The following is a 14,738-nucleotide window of genomic DNA, read 5'->3' as shown; positions in this document are numbered from 1 at the left end:
GCCAGTGCATTCTAGCAGCCTGGCTGACACGGTGGGACCCTGTCTCAAAAAAACAAAACAAACAAAAAAGACAAAAACAAAGTCAAAGAGCTCATAGATAAGAGAGGCAGAAAGCAGAAAGCCAGTTAGAAGGGCCATAGGACAGATAGTCACTGAAAGAAAAAACAAATGTTATACTATGATTACTAAATTACATAAAAACTGGTTAGTGCCCCATAGGGTAATAAAACTAGCTGTTGGATTGTAGTCCCTTTACCAGCCTCAAATCATCTGCCTCTCTATGGGACAAAAGTTATTTGCACTAATATTACACAATGATTTTTTAAAATCACTATCTGGTTCTCTTCAATTCACTTTCTGCTCTTAGTTATCTTTACCAATTATCACTGTTTATTATTTTGCATATCTTACATATTTACCTTGTTTACTGTCTTCTCCATTAAAACATTTTCCCACTTTTGTGCACTGCTGTATCCCCTATGCCTAGAACACTGCCTAGCACATAGTGTGTACTTAAAAGTATGTGTGGAATAAAAAAAGGTGAATTTTTTTTTAAATGCAGATCAATTCGCCTTTAAAACCACAAGCTATTTTTTTTTAATTTTACTTTTTTTTTTTTTTTTTTTTTTTTTTTGACAGGGTCTCAATCTTTTGCCCAGGCTGGAATGCAGTGGCATGATCTTGGCTCACTGCTGCCTTGCTTTGGGGCTCAAGTGATCCTCCTGCCTCAGTTTTCGGAGTAGCTGGGACTACAGGTGCATGCCACCATGCCTAGCTAATTTTTCTTATTTTGGGTAGAGACAGGTTTTAATATGTTGCCTAGGTTGATCTTGACCTGCTGGGCTCAAGTGATTCACCTGCCTTGGCCTCCCAAAGTGCTGGTATTATAGGTGTGAGCCACTGCACCAGACCTCACAGTTATTTTAAAAGAAAAAAATAGGGCTGAGCGCGGTGGCTCATGCCTGTAATCCCAGCACTTTGGGAGGCTGAGGCGGGTGGATCACAAGGTCAAGAGATCGAGACCATCCTGGTCAACATGGTGAAACCCCATCTCTACTAAAAATACAAAAAATTAGCTGGGCATGGTGGCGCGTGCCTGTAATTCCAGCTACTCAGGAGGCTGAGGCAGGAGAATTGCCTGAACCCAGGAGGCGGAGGTTGTGGTGAGCCAAGATCGTGCCATTGCACTCCAGCCTGGGTAACAAGAGCGAAACCCCATCTCAAAAAAAAAAAAAAAAAAAAAAAATAGGGAAAATGTAAACAACCCCGAAGTACATTTAAATGTAAATTAAATCAGCTTTATGAAGGATACCCAAGCCCTCGTATTGGTGATTCAACAGAGCAAAGCTTCTGTCTACCAATTTGTGGAGAGATGAATAGAAATGACGTGATGATTTAGTAAAACATGGAGAACCTGGAGAAAACCTACTAACCCCTCATTCTAAAGGGGAAGTGGGAAGGATACAATTTGAGTATGTAGGGCAGAAAAAAAATTTTTTTTCGTCTATTCTTTCTCATTGTGTGAGTTCCTGCAAATTAGACTGACAAAAGACAGATTAGGCTGGGCACGTTGGTTCACGCCTGTAATCCCAGCACTTTGGGGGTCCGAGGCAGGTGGATCACCTGAGGTCAGGAGTTTGTGTGACCCACGTCGCAAAACCCCATCTCTACTAAAAATACAAAAAATAGCCACATGTGGGGGCAGGCACCTGTTATCCTGCCTACTCGGGAGGCTGAGGCAGGAGAATTGCTTGAAGGAAGGAGGTAGAGGTTGCAGTGAGCTGAGGTCACACCATTGCACTCCAGCCTGGGCAATAGGAGTGAAACTCCATCTAAAAAAAAAAAAAAAAAAAAAATTAACAGGAGGAAAGACATACACATTTTATTTAATTTTAATTTTAACCAACAGAGGTGCTTTTTGTTTTTTGAAGAGATGAGGGTCTCACTATGTTGCCCAGGCTACTCTTGGACCCCTGGGCTCAAGCAATCCTCCCACCTCAGCCTCCCAAAGTTCTGGGATGACAGGCACGAGCCACCATGCCCAGCCACAGGGGCTTTTCTAGAAAAGAAGTGAAGACTCAATGAAGCAGGCCTAAGAGCTTAAGTACCACTTTAAACAAAGAATGATAAATTGTGGAGATGGGACAACAGAAAAGGTTTTAGGTTTCCAAGGGCAGATGGTGGGAAGGTAAATACACAGGGGGAGAAACTACTGGAGTAACATTGATTTGTGCAGGTTCACTTCAGTATTGACAAGCTACAGAATGGGAGGAAATGTTTGCAATCTATCCATCTGAAAAAGGTCTAATATCCAGAGTCTACAGGGAACTTAAATTTACAAGAAAAAAAAAAAATTCAGAAGTGGGCAAATGACATGAACAGACAACTCTTATGGGAAGTAGAAAATTTCCTTTTCAAAGTTTCCTTTCTTGTTTAAGAAAAATTCATAAGTATTCGAAATAATAGCTTGTTTTAAACACTTCAAAAGCCTTCTTGCCTTTTTCCTAGAAGCTTTATGCTATGTAGCTGTTAGACATGCTTACAGGCATGTAGTACACTCTATGACCTTGTACTTTAACCAAAATATCTGTGCTGGACATGCTCACAAGCATGCCCTAGCTCTCCATTGCTTTTACCTGTTTAGAAAGTTTTAAGTTGTTAGCCAATTGGGTTTTACTTTAGATTGTGAGGTCTGGCTCCAGCCAATGGAGATCAGACACAGCAGTATGGACAACCCCAAATACATAAGAAATAAATATGTCTGCTTTCCATGAGTTTGTTGTACTCTTATGGCAAGATTGCTAGTGGAAGTACCCTTACTGCATGAAGTAGAAAGAATTGCTTTGCTGGGAGATCCTTTGTCCCAATACTAATTTTTCTTTGCAGCCCCAAAAGAAATATGTTATACATAACACTTCTCAAAAGAAGACATTCAAGCAGCCAACAAATATATGGGGGAAAAAAGCTCAACATCACTAATCATTAGAGAAATGCAAAGCAAAATCGCAATGAGATACCATCTCACACCAGTCAGAATGGCAATTATTAAAAAGTCAAGAAACATGGCAAGGTCCATGTTGGTGTTGATGTGAACATGCACAAATCAACCTTGCTCCATTAATTTCTCCTCCTATGTATTTACCTTCCCTCTACTGCCAGCTAAGCTTTTTATTTTTATTATTTATTTATTTATTTATTTATTTATTTAGAGATGGAGACTCACTCTGTCACCCAGGTTGAAGTGAGTGGTGGTGCAATCTCAGCTCACTGCAACCTTTGCCTCTGGGTTCAAGTAATTCTCCTGCCTCAGCCTCCTGAGTAGCTGAGACTATAGGTGTGCACCACCACCACTGGCTAATTTTTGTATTTTTAGTAGACATGGGGTTTCACCATGTTGGCCCAGCTGGTCTCAAATTCCTGACCTTGTGATCCACTGCCTCGGCCTCCCAAAGTGCTGGGATTACAGGTGTGAGCCACCACACCTGGCCCAGTTTTTAATTTTTTTATTAAGAGAGTGTCTCTATTTTGCCCAAACTGGTCTTGAACTCCTGGACTCAAGCAATTTGCCTGCTTCACCTTCCCAAAGTGCTGGGATTACAGGTGTGAGTCACCATGCCCAGCTACTCTTCATGGTCTCTTTATGGAAGAGGTGCTTTATGGTGATCATCATTTCTCAGGAGTTCTGCTTTTAGTTAGATAAAGGACGTGCTGGAAATGATTTTTCTACATCTGTTGAATCTTAAATTCGTTCAGGTCAAAATAATTCTAAGCCAAAGTGGTCATTTGGGGGTGACATATTTTGATCTCCTATTCAGCAAATCATACTAATTGATTTTCTAATGTTGAACCAATCCTGCATCCCGGCAATAAATCCAAGTTGTCAAAGCTGCATGGCCTTTTGCTATGTCTTATTATTTTCAGTTTACCATTGTTTTGTTTTACAAGTTTGGCATCTGTATTCACAAGTGAGAGGGCCTAAAAATTGCATTTCTTATATTGAACTTGTCTGATATTTATAATATGAGAAGTTCAAGAAAGTTGTTAAAAAAAAACACCTGGCCAGGCACGATGGCTCTCGCCTATAATCCCAGCACTTTGGGAGGCTGAGGTGGGTGGATCACTTGAGGCCAGGAGTTTGAGACCAGCTTGGCCAGCATGGTAAAACCCCGTCTCTAATACCTTCAAAAATAAAAATACAAAATAAACAAATAAAAATAAATTTTTAAAAACCCCTTAAAATTGGTTGGGGGTGGGAATGGGGGCTCATGCCTGTAATCCCAGCTGTTTGGGAGGCCAAGGCAAGCAGATCACCTGAGGTCAGGAGTTCAGGACCCTCCTGGACAACATGACAAAGCCCCCTCTCTACTGGAAATACAAAAATTAGCTGGGTATAGTGGCAGACACCTGTAGTCCCAGCTACTCCAAAGGCTGAGGCAGGAGAATCACTTGAACTCAGGAGGCAGAGGTTGCAGTGAGCCGAGATCAGCCTAAGTGAGAGTGAGAATTCGTCTCAAAAAAAAAAAAAAAGAGAGAGAAAGAAAGAAAATTGGTTGGGAACTGTTTTTCCTCTCCTCTCTCATTTTCTGTTCCTTGGTAGTGTGGTAGTGGCCAGATGCAGTGGCTTATGTCTGTAATCCCAGCAGTTTGAGAGGTCAAGGTAGGTGGATCACTTGACTCCAGGAGTTCAAGACCAGCCTAGGCAACATAGTGAGGTCCTGTCTATGCACTTTTTTTTTTTTTTTTTTTTTTTTTTTTTTTTTTTTTTTTTTTGAGACAGAGGCTTGCTCTGTCACCAGGCTGGAGTGCAGTGACTTGATCTTGGCTCACTGCAACATCTGCCTCCCGGGTTCAAGTGGTTCTCCTGCCTCAGCCCCCAAAGCAGCTGGAATTATAGGCACCTGCCACCACGCCCAGCTAATTTTGTTTATTTTTAGTAGAGATGGGGTTTCACCATGTTGGCAAGGCTGGGCTTAAACTCCTGACCTCAGGTCATCCACCTGCCTCAGCCTCCTAAAATGCTGGGATTACAGGTGTAAGCTACTGCACCTGGCCCTATTTATTTTTTGAGACAGAGTCTCATTCTGTCAACCATGCTGGAGTTCAGTGGCAAGATCACAGCTCATCACAGCCTCCATCTCCCCATCTCAGGTAATCCTCCCACCTCAGCCTCCTGAGTGGCTGGGACTACAGACACTCATAACCAAACCCAGCTAATCTCTGTTTTTTGTTTTTTGTTTTGTTTTGTTTTGTTTTGTTTTGGTAGAGAAACAGTTCTGCCATGTTGCCCAGGCTCGAACTCCTGGGCTCAAGCAGTCCTCCTGCCTCAGCCTCCCAAAATGCTGGGATTACAGGCATGAGCAATTCTTTATTTTTAACTTTGCATTCTGGCCTACTTGATCATTATCTTTTCCCTAGATGACTATAGTATCTTCCTCCCTAAATCATTGTTTGGCTGGGTACAGGGGTTCATGCCTATAATCCAACCACTTTGGGAGGCGGAGGAGGAGTATTATTTGAGCCCAGGGGTTCAAAACCAGCCTGGCAACAAAGTGAGACTCTGAAAGAAAGAGAGAGAGAAAAGAGAGAGGGAGGGGAGGGAGGAAGGGAGGGAAGGAGGGAGGAAGGAAGGTAGGTAGGCAGGTAAAGAGAGAGAGAGAGAGAGAGAAATAGAGAGAGAGAGAGAAAGGAAGGGATGGAGGGAGGGAGGGAGGAAGGGAGGGAGGGAGGGAGGGAGGGATAGGGGAAAGAGAGAGGGATGGAGGGAGGGAAGGAAGGAGAAAAGAAAAGAAAGAAAAGGAAAGAAAAAAGAAAAGAAAAGGAAGAAAATTAGCCAGGGGTGGTGGTAAATGCTGGCAGAAGAAGTAGAAGGATCGCTTGAACCAGGAGGTCGAGGTTGCAGTGAGCCGTGATCACACCATTGCACTCCAGCCTGGGCAACAAAGCAAGACCTTGGCTCAAAAATAAAAATTAAAAAGTGCTTGTTTATATCACAGTCAGAATAGTCATATTTAAACATAAACTAGATTCCTTTTCCTAAACATAACCTAAACTATAAATCATTAATCAATGTATACACGTTATTCTGCTCCTTGTTCTATTCTCACTTAACAATATATATTGGACCTCACTATATTCAAATATAACATGGGACATACATTTTTTTTTCTTAATGTATTCCTTGTGTATATGAAACTCAAATGTAACAGGGTGTTCTGTATTTTAGTTGCTAAATCTGCCAGCCCCACTTCTGCTATTGGTGCAGCACAAGGTGGCTGTTCCAGTTGTAGCCTCCACTCAGCCATGGGAAAGGCTTAAGCAGGCTCGAAGAGCACATGCCCAGTTCTCTTTTTTTTTTTTTTTGAGACAGAGTTTCGCTTTTGTTACCCAGGCTGGAGTGCAATGGCGCAATCTTGGCTCACCGCAACCTCCGCCTCCTAGGTTCAAGCAATTCTCCTGCCTCAGCCTCCTGAGTAGCTGGGATTACAGGCACGCACCACCATGCCCGGCTAATTTTTTTTTTTTTTTTTTTGTATTTTTAGTAGAGATGGGGTTTCACCATGTTGACCAGGATGGTCTCGATCTCTTGACCTCGTGATCCACCCGCCTCAGCCTCCCAGAGTGCTGGGATTACAGGTGTGAGCCACCGCGCCCGGCCTAGCCCCGTTCACTTTAAGGCAAAACCTGGATATGTCACATATGACTTCTGTGCATATTCCATGGGTCATTTTTTCCACATTCAGCTTCTAAGGAAGCTGGGAAATGTAGTCTTTAGCTAGGCCAGCAAGTAGCCAACTAAAACCGAATGGGTAGGGGAGAACAACTAGTAGTACCACATAGATAATAACCTCAGCCTGGTGCGCTAGCTCACGCCTGTAATCCCAGTACTTTAGGAGGTTGAGGCAGGTAGATCACCTGAGGTCAGGAGTTCAAGACCAGCCTGGCCAACATGGCAAAAAATCCATCTCTACTAAAAATACAAAAAATAGCTGGGTGTGGTAGTGGGTGCCTGTAGTTCCAGCTACTCGGGAGGCTGAGACAGGAGAATCTCTTGAACCTGGGAGGCGGAGGTTGCAGTAAACCAAGATTGTGCCACTGTACTCCAAGCCTGGGCGACAGAGTGAGACTCCATCTCAAAAAAGAAAATAATAATAATTATAATAATCTCTCCCTTACTGGATACAATCTTGATGGCATTGTCACCAGAAGTACCCAACCCAACTCCTCATTCCAACTAAGACATGTGATCCAAACTAGGCCAGTCAGGCGCTTCCTCTCTGAAACTGAACAAAGTGAAACAGAGTGCTTAAAATAACTGATAGTTGAGTGATTCAGAGACTTAACATAGTTAAAATTCATTCGTCCTATTGAATGGAGATCTTCTTCAGGTCTCTTAGCTTCTTCAGCTAAGCATTGTGGATTTATACTACTTAGATTTTTTATTTCTGGGATTTTTCTGGTTCCTGAGATTTCCCTTTCTTAGTCTGCCTTTCAACATCCAGATTGTCCTTGTTCTGTGAGATATCCTACCCTTTTTTTTTTCTTAAGTTGGTCAGACTTCGTTTGTGTTACTTGCAGTCATAGAAACCTAACAGATCAAAGGTCAAGTCTGTATGCATTCCAAAGATGAGAAGATATAAAACCAGTTCATGAGTTACCCATTCTTGAGGCTTTTTTAAAAAGTACATTTTCAAGGCCGGGCGCGGTGGCTCAAGCCTGTAATCCCAGCACTTTGGGAGGCCGAGGCGGGTGGGTCACGAGGTCAAGAGATCGAGACCATCCTGGTCAACATAGTGAAACCCCGTCTCTACTAAAAATACAAAAAAAAAAAAAAAAAAAAAACATTAGCTGGGCATGGTGGCATGTGCCTGTAATCCCAGCTACTCAGGAGGCTGAGGCAGGAGAATTGCCTGAACCCAGGAGGCGGAGGTTGCGGTGAGCCGAGATCGCGCCATTGCACTCCAGCCTGGGTAACAAGAGCGAAACTCCGTCTCAAAAAAAAAAAAAGTACATTTTCACTATCGCAGTTTTCAGACATAAGGTAACAAGACAAACTATAACCTCAATGATAGTAGCTTAAAATGAGAACATAAGGCCAGGCATGGTGGCTCACACCTGTAATTCCAGCACTTTGGGAGGCTGAGGCTGGCAGATCAACTGAGGTCAGGAGTTCAAGACCAGCCTGACCAACATGTCGAAACCCCGTATCTACTAAAAATAAAAATTAGCCAGGCATGGTGGCTGGCATCTGTAGCCTCAGCTACTCAGGAGGCTGAGGGAGGAGAATCGCTTAAGCCCAGGAGAGGAAGGTTGCAGTGAGCCAAGCTTATGCCAGTGTACTCCAGCGTGGGCAGCAGAGTGAGACTCTGTCTCAAAATGAAAACAAAATGAAAACATAGTGAGAAATGAAAATTAAATCTGATAAGGCTAATACTTGGGTTTGCCAGGTGCTTTGCAAAATATTATAAACACATTATCTTGTTAAATCTTTTTTTTTTTTTTTTAAGACAGATTCTCTGTCGTTTAGGCTGGAGTGCAGTGGTGCAATCTTGGCTTGCTGCAACCTCCACCTCCTGGGTTCAGGAGATTCTCCTGCCTCAGCCTCCCAAGTAGGTGGGATTACAGGTATGCGCCACCATGTCTGGCTAATTTTGTATTTTTAGTAGAGACAGGGTTTCACCATGTTGGCCAAGCTGATCTTGAACTCCTGATCTCAAGTGATTCACCCGCCTCAGCCTCTCAAATTTCTGGGATTATAGGTGTCAGCCACCATGTCCGGCTTCATTAAATCTTTATTGCAACAAGAGGAATTATCATTATTATTATTATTATTTGAGACACAGTTTAACTCTGTCACCCAGGCTGGAGAGCAGTGGCACCATCTAGGCTCACTGCAACCTCCGCTCCTGGGTTCAAGTCATTCTCCTGCCTCAGCCTGCTGAGTAGCTGGGATTACAGGTATGCGCCACCATGCCTGGCTAATTTTGTATTTTTAGTAGAGATGGGGTTTCACCATGTTAGACAGGCTGATCTTGAACTCCTGACCTCAAGTGATCTGCCCACCTCAGCCTCCCAAAGTGCTGGGATTACAGGTGTGAGCTACCAAGCCTGGCTAAGAAGAATTATTATAATTTGTATTTGGCAATAGAAAAAAATGGAGCTTGTAAGTGTTAAGCAACTTTCCTAAGTCATATAGCTGATAAAAGATGTAGCCAGTATTCAAAACTGAGGTTAACTTCATTATGTCATATCACATTCATACCTTAAAAAATAAAATCAAGCTATCTGATATGTAGACAGAGTTTTGCTCTCTTGCCCCAGCTGGAGTACAATGCTATGATCATGGTTTTTTGCAGCCTCAGCCTTCTGGGCTCAACAATACTCCCACCTCAACCTCCCAAGTAGTTGGGACTATAGGCATGTGCCACCACACCTGGCGAATTTTTGTATTTTTTGTAGAGATGGGGTTTCTCCATGGTACTCAGGCTGATCTCGGAACTTCTGAGTTCAAGTGATCTGTCCACCACAGCCTCCCAAATTTCTGGGATTACTGGCATCAGCCATGGCTCCTGAACTTTAAACCTTTTATTATGGAAAATTTTGCATGTGAGAATAGACAGACCAACATAATAAAGCCATATGTACCTATTGCCCAGCTTCAATAATTATTTATACTCTGCTATTCTTCTTTTATGAATCCTTCTCTGCTGCCTAAATTCTCACATTTTTTCTTTTATCATGGAGTATTTTAAAACAAATCCCAGTCATCATATTTCTCTACCTGTAAATACTTCAGTATGCTTCTCTAATGCATAAGAACTTGAAAAACAAACATAACAGTAACATTGGCATGCCCTCAAAGAATAATATGTAATATCCAGTCCAAGTTTAACTTTTATTGATTGTCTAAAGAGTATTTTTATGGCTGTTCAAATAAAAATTTAAACAGTGCAGACACTACATATTTTACATATTCTCTTAAGTCTGTTTTGTGCTCACTTCGGCAGCACATACTAAAATTGAAATGATACAGAAAAGATTAGCATGACCGAGGAAGACATGCAAATTTGTGAAGCGTTCCAAAATAAATTATTTACTAAAATAATAACAATTTTATTATTATTTGAGATGGATGCTCACTGTATCACCCATGATGGAGTGCAATGGCACAATCTTGGCTCACTGCAACCTCTGCCTTCTGGGTTCAAGTGATTCTCCTGCCTCAGCCTCCCAAGTAGCTGGGACTACACGCACGCACCATGACACTTGGCTAATTTTTGTATTGTTTTTGTTTTTATTTTTGAGTAGAGATGGGGTTTCACCATGTTAGCCAGGCTGGTCTTGAATGCCTGACATCAGGTGATCCACCCACCTCAGCCTCCCAAAGTGCTGGGATTACAGGGTGAGCCACCATGCCCATCCTAAAATTAAATTTTTTTTTAAAATTCTATTTTAATGTATGACAGTCCCCTTGCCTTGTCTTTCCTCCCTTTCCTAATGTTTTTAACTCTGGTATCACGAATTAACTTTGTAACATGGTATGTGTTCATTGAAAAAGTAAGGCTGTTTGTCCTGTTGAATTTCTTACTTTCAAGATTGGGCTGACAGTTTTCTCCTGGTGTCATTAATGGGTTATGTAATTGCCCATATTTTCTGTAAGCTGGTAGTTTGTTGAAGAGACTAGATTAAATTCAGGTTCAAGTTTCTTTTATTTCTTTATTTGTTTTTAATTTTTTCTTCTTAAGTTATATATATGTAAATATGCAAGGTTAGACCATAGGTGGTACAGTAACTTACTTTTAAAATAAACCGTATAAACTGTGTAACTGATTTATTGAATGGGCTGAGTTGGTTATTATAATCAGTAAGCTGCTTTTTCTTTTCCACTGCTATTTTCTTTTTTTTTTTTTTTCTGAGACGGAGTTTTGCTCTTGTTACCCAGGCTGGAGTGCAATGGCACGATCTCGGCTCACCGCAACCTCCGCCTCCTGGGTTCAGGCAATTCTCCTGCCTCAGCCTCCTGAGTAGCTGGGATTATAGGCACGCGCCACCATGCCCAGCTAATTTTTTGTATTTTTAGTAGAGACAGGGTTTCACCATGTTGATCAGGTTGGTCTCGATCTCTCGACCTTGTGATCCACCCGCCTCAGCCTCCCAAAGTGCTGGGATTACAGGCTTGAGCCACCGCGCCCGGCCTCCACTGCTATTTTCAAACAAGCAATTCTACCTTCTTGGCCCCTGGATAACATTTCAGGCAGATCTCTTAGCTTTGGGGCCATCCTCAGATGTGAGAAGAGTCTCATTTCAGCTATGGAAAATTCCAGTTCAGTTTATATTAAACTTTATTTTCTCATCCAATTTAAATCTCCTGCTCTCTCTTCTCATCCCTATTCCTCCCCTGTCTTCTATAACAGTTGACAGGCAGGACCAGCACTGAGGAAATGGTGCATGGCCTGTCCTTTTACTCCATCTGGTGAACAGTCTTCATAGTGTCTTCGTGGTTCATGGGTAACCTTATGCCAAACAATGGAAGTATAATTGCTCCCACAGCAACCTTCTGTCATTGCCATGCCACTGGAGGTCACTCTAGTTCCTCTATACCCCTCAAACTCCAGAAGACCTGATGCAGGATTTTTACTCCTTAGCTCAGCTAAGTCTGGGTTCTTGTCTCACAACCAAGAAGAAAGGTATACAAACATCAAAAAGTGGAATAGAATTTATTAAGTGAAAAGAAAGCTCTCGGCAAAAAGAGGGGACATGGCAGGGGGTGGAGGTAGTTCTCAGACCCAAAGGACAGGAAATTTCCCCAATATGGCTGAGCACGGGGCTTTTTATGGGCTCAGAATAGGGAGTGTGTGTTGATTGGTTTGTGAGTATGCAAAAAAGTCATAGCAAAGACACCACTCAAAGGTGGACACAACAATGTTGAAAACGAATGAGGAAGGGGTAAGTATATGTAAAATAGGTGAAGGGTAGGGATCAATCAGAGGAAAGTACACCAAACAGGAAGGGAGATTCTCAATTCGGTCTGAGTATTTACCTGGGACAGTTTCCGTCTTGAAGGTTGGCTTTCACCAGGGACCTGCTGTATATCTACCTAGGTATTTGCCTGTCTCCTGCCTCTATCAAACACTTGTTAGGTTCTCCCCAAAACTCAATTGACTTCCACTCCTGTAGTAGCACTGGGCAGGCCTATACATTCCTCCAGCCCAGCAAGCATCTGGCCAAGGAGTGAAAGTCCCTCACCTGTTTCTGGCTAGTCCCCCGATTCTCTAAGGGGTGCTCTGACTGCCCCCCTTCACTTGGCTCCATCCCATGTAGAACAGGGAAGAAATGCCAGTGTGCTCTCTCTTTTTGTGAAGTCCCCCCAGAGATGCACCTGTCTAAATGAATCACTGACCTTCCCTGCTATAGGATTTTGGCAGTGATGATTCTTGGACCAGAAAGAATGACTGTGTCATAGTAAGGCCTGTGCACATGTGTTCAGATCTTTAAAATGAGGGCTACTTCCCACCCATTGTCAGCACCACCAAAAATTATCCTAAAAATAAATAGGAAAGTCCTAATCTGTATTCAGATAAATTTGTTAAGATTTACCCTTGACTTCGTTTTACAAAGTAGTTTAGCTAAACATACAGGATTTTCTAGTTTATTTTAAAATGAATGACTTACAGAAACTATTTTTTTTTTTTTTTTTTTTAGACAAGGTCTTATTCTGTCACCCAGGCTGGAGTGCAGCAGCGTGATCACTACTCACTGCAGCCTCAACCTCTCAGGCTCAAGCACCTCCCACCTCAGCCTCCCAAGTAGCTGGGACTACAAGTGGGCACCACCATGCCCAGCTAGTTTTTGTATTTTTACTAGAGATGGGGTTTCACCATGTTTCCCAGGCTGGTCTCAAATTCCTGAGCTCAAGCAATCCTCCTACCTCAGCCTACCCAATTGCTGGGATTACAGGTGTAAGCCACTGTGCCCAGACAAGAGAAACTCAAATATAAAAGATACCCTTACAGACACTTTTTCATGTGTCATTGGGATGTTAATAAACATCACGGACGAGAGCTAACAAATTCTTATCTTTTGTCCTTACTTTAAAAGACCTGGGTAGCCTACCAAATATCAACAGCAACAAAAGCAAAAAGAGAAAATCATTTCTAAAAACAGCAGAAGACATGGAAGCAGGTCCATAGTGATATATCAGCTACATTAAACATACTCAGTTTTATTTTCTATTTTAGCCTTTGTACATAGAACTACTTATTTGATTCCCATGCTTTATTAGGCACAATCTACAACCATTTTAATTGATGTGTTAAGGTCTATGTGTACTTTTTAAATTAATGAGTTTAATTACAATTGCTGGGTAGAGAATTGCTTATTCAATCCCGAAGTAGAACTAGAATTAGAAAATGAAGAGAGGGTCCACTGACTCACTAAAGAGTCAGCTGAGCACACTCTTATTTTGCTTTCAAAGTAGGGATGAACAATAATCTAATCAGGAACTACATGGTGGTGAGTCAGTATCCAAAGATGAATGGACCGAAATGAGAGTTTAAAAACATGTGAGATGTGTGGATGGATATTACAATAGGTCAACTGCATCATATTACACTTATTCTGGACATGGCTGGTTAAGTATGCTTGAATCTAAGTATCATATCTTGCAAATGTGTGCTCTTAGAAAAGCTTCAGGCTCATACTAGGATAAATGTTTGTGGGAGAAAGGAGGGGGGAATAAAAGAAGTAAAGGAGAAAAAGGAAAGGAAGGAGAAAGAGAAAGAGAGAGAGGAAAGACGAAATGGTTTTTACTACTTCGTTTCAACCACTGAGTAAGTATAAATTGTCTAATCATCTTTTCATGGCGCGGTTAAAATGTGGATTTTAGGTCTAATCATGTAAATGAAATAAAAGTAAGAGTTTAATAAAAATCATGTTATGGTAATAAAAGGATGACAGCACAGCTTGTGTTTGAAAAAGGAATGTTGACTGCTTGGTTTGTATGTTTTTGTTTTTAACTCTGGCATCATGAATTTACTTTGTAACATATTTAACATTCCAGAATATCAAGTCATTGATATGTTCTCTTAGAAACTCCATTTTCCAAGTCACTTGGATTTAATTAGAAATGTATTCAAACACAAAGACATGGTAATAGGAAGCATATGTTCCCTTAAGGGATACAACGTAGAATGCATGTTTAAAGCAAACTTCTAGAAATAGAATTTCTGGGCAAGACAATACTTCAATCATTCTTCTCAATTCTGTGTCACGTGTAGATTTCAAAATTATTCTTTGTGTATGTCTGAGTCTTTGACACAGATACTGCAGAGAGGGTCACAGCCACAGTCTTGTGGGGCTCGAATAGAGGTTGCATCCCTTGAACTGCCTTCTTGCTTCATCCTCCATTGCCCAGGAATATAGTTCAACCTGCTGTGCATTTGTCATGTAGTGTTATCACCCTTCCCTCATTTCAGTCCCTTGGAGTAATCTACAAGGACATGGAAGGAGTTGTGAAATTGCCTCATGGCCAAAGTAACCCTTCTCTTCAGGGTGTTCCTGTGGCATTTTATTTGGTTTATATTTTATTTTATTTTTTGAGACAGAGTCTCGCCCTGTCACCCAGGCTGGAGTGCAGTGGTATGATCTCGGTTCACTGCAACTTCTGCCTCCCAGGTTCAAGCAATTCTGCTGCCTCAGCCTCCCAAGTAGCTGGGATTACAGGCGCCTGTCACAGAGCCCAG

The 14,738-nt window shown here is 41.9% G+C and overlaps 1 long non-coding RNA gene and 1 pseudogene across 1 annotated transcript in view; one reads left to right on the top strand and one right to left on the bottom strand.

Moving 5' to 3' along the window:
* Positions 1-1,113: 1,113 nt before the first annotated feature.
* LOC141585089 (uncharacterized) overlaps positions 1,114-14,738 on the bottom strand; it is a 230,717-nt gene continuing 217,092 nt past the window's right edge. The window contains exon 5 of the long non-coding RNA XR_012518379.1: positions 1,114-1,832. This is a non-coding gene — a long non-coding RNA (uncharacterized LOC141585089). The remainder of the gene's footprint in view (positions 1,833-14,738) is intronic.
* Positions 9,991-10,086, top strand: LOC120365162 (U6 spliceosomal RNA; annotated as a pseudogene).

Source organism: Saimiri boliviensis, chromosome 7 (genome assembly GCF_048565385.1).
Source record: "Saimiri boliviensis isolate mSaiBol1 chromosome 7, mSaiBol1.pri, whole genome shotgun sequence".
In the NCBI taxonomy this organism is placed as follows: Eukaryota; Metazoa; Chordata; class Mammalia; order Primates; family Cebidae; genus Saimiri; species Saimiri boliviensis.
Note: the sequence above shows the minus strand (reverse complement) of the source record. Positions and strands in the feature narration are given on the sequence as shown.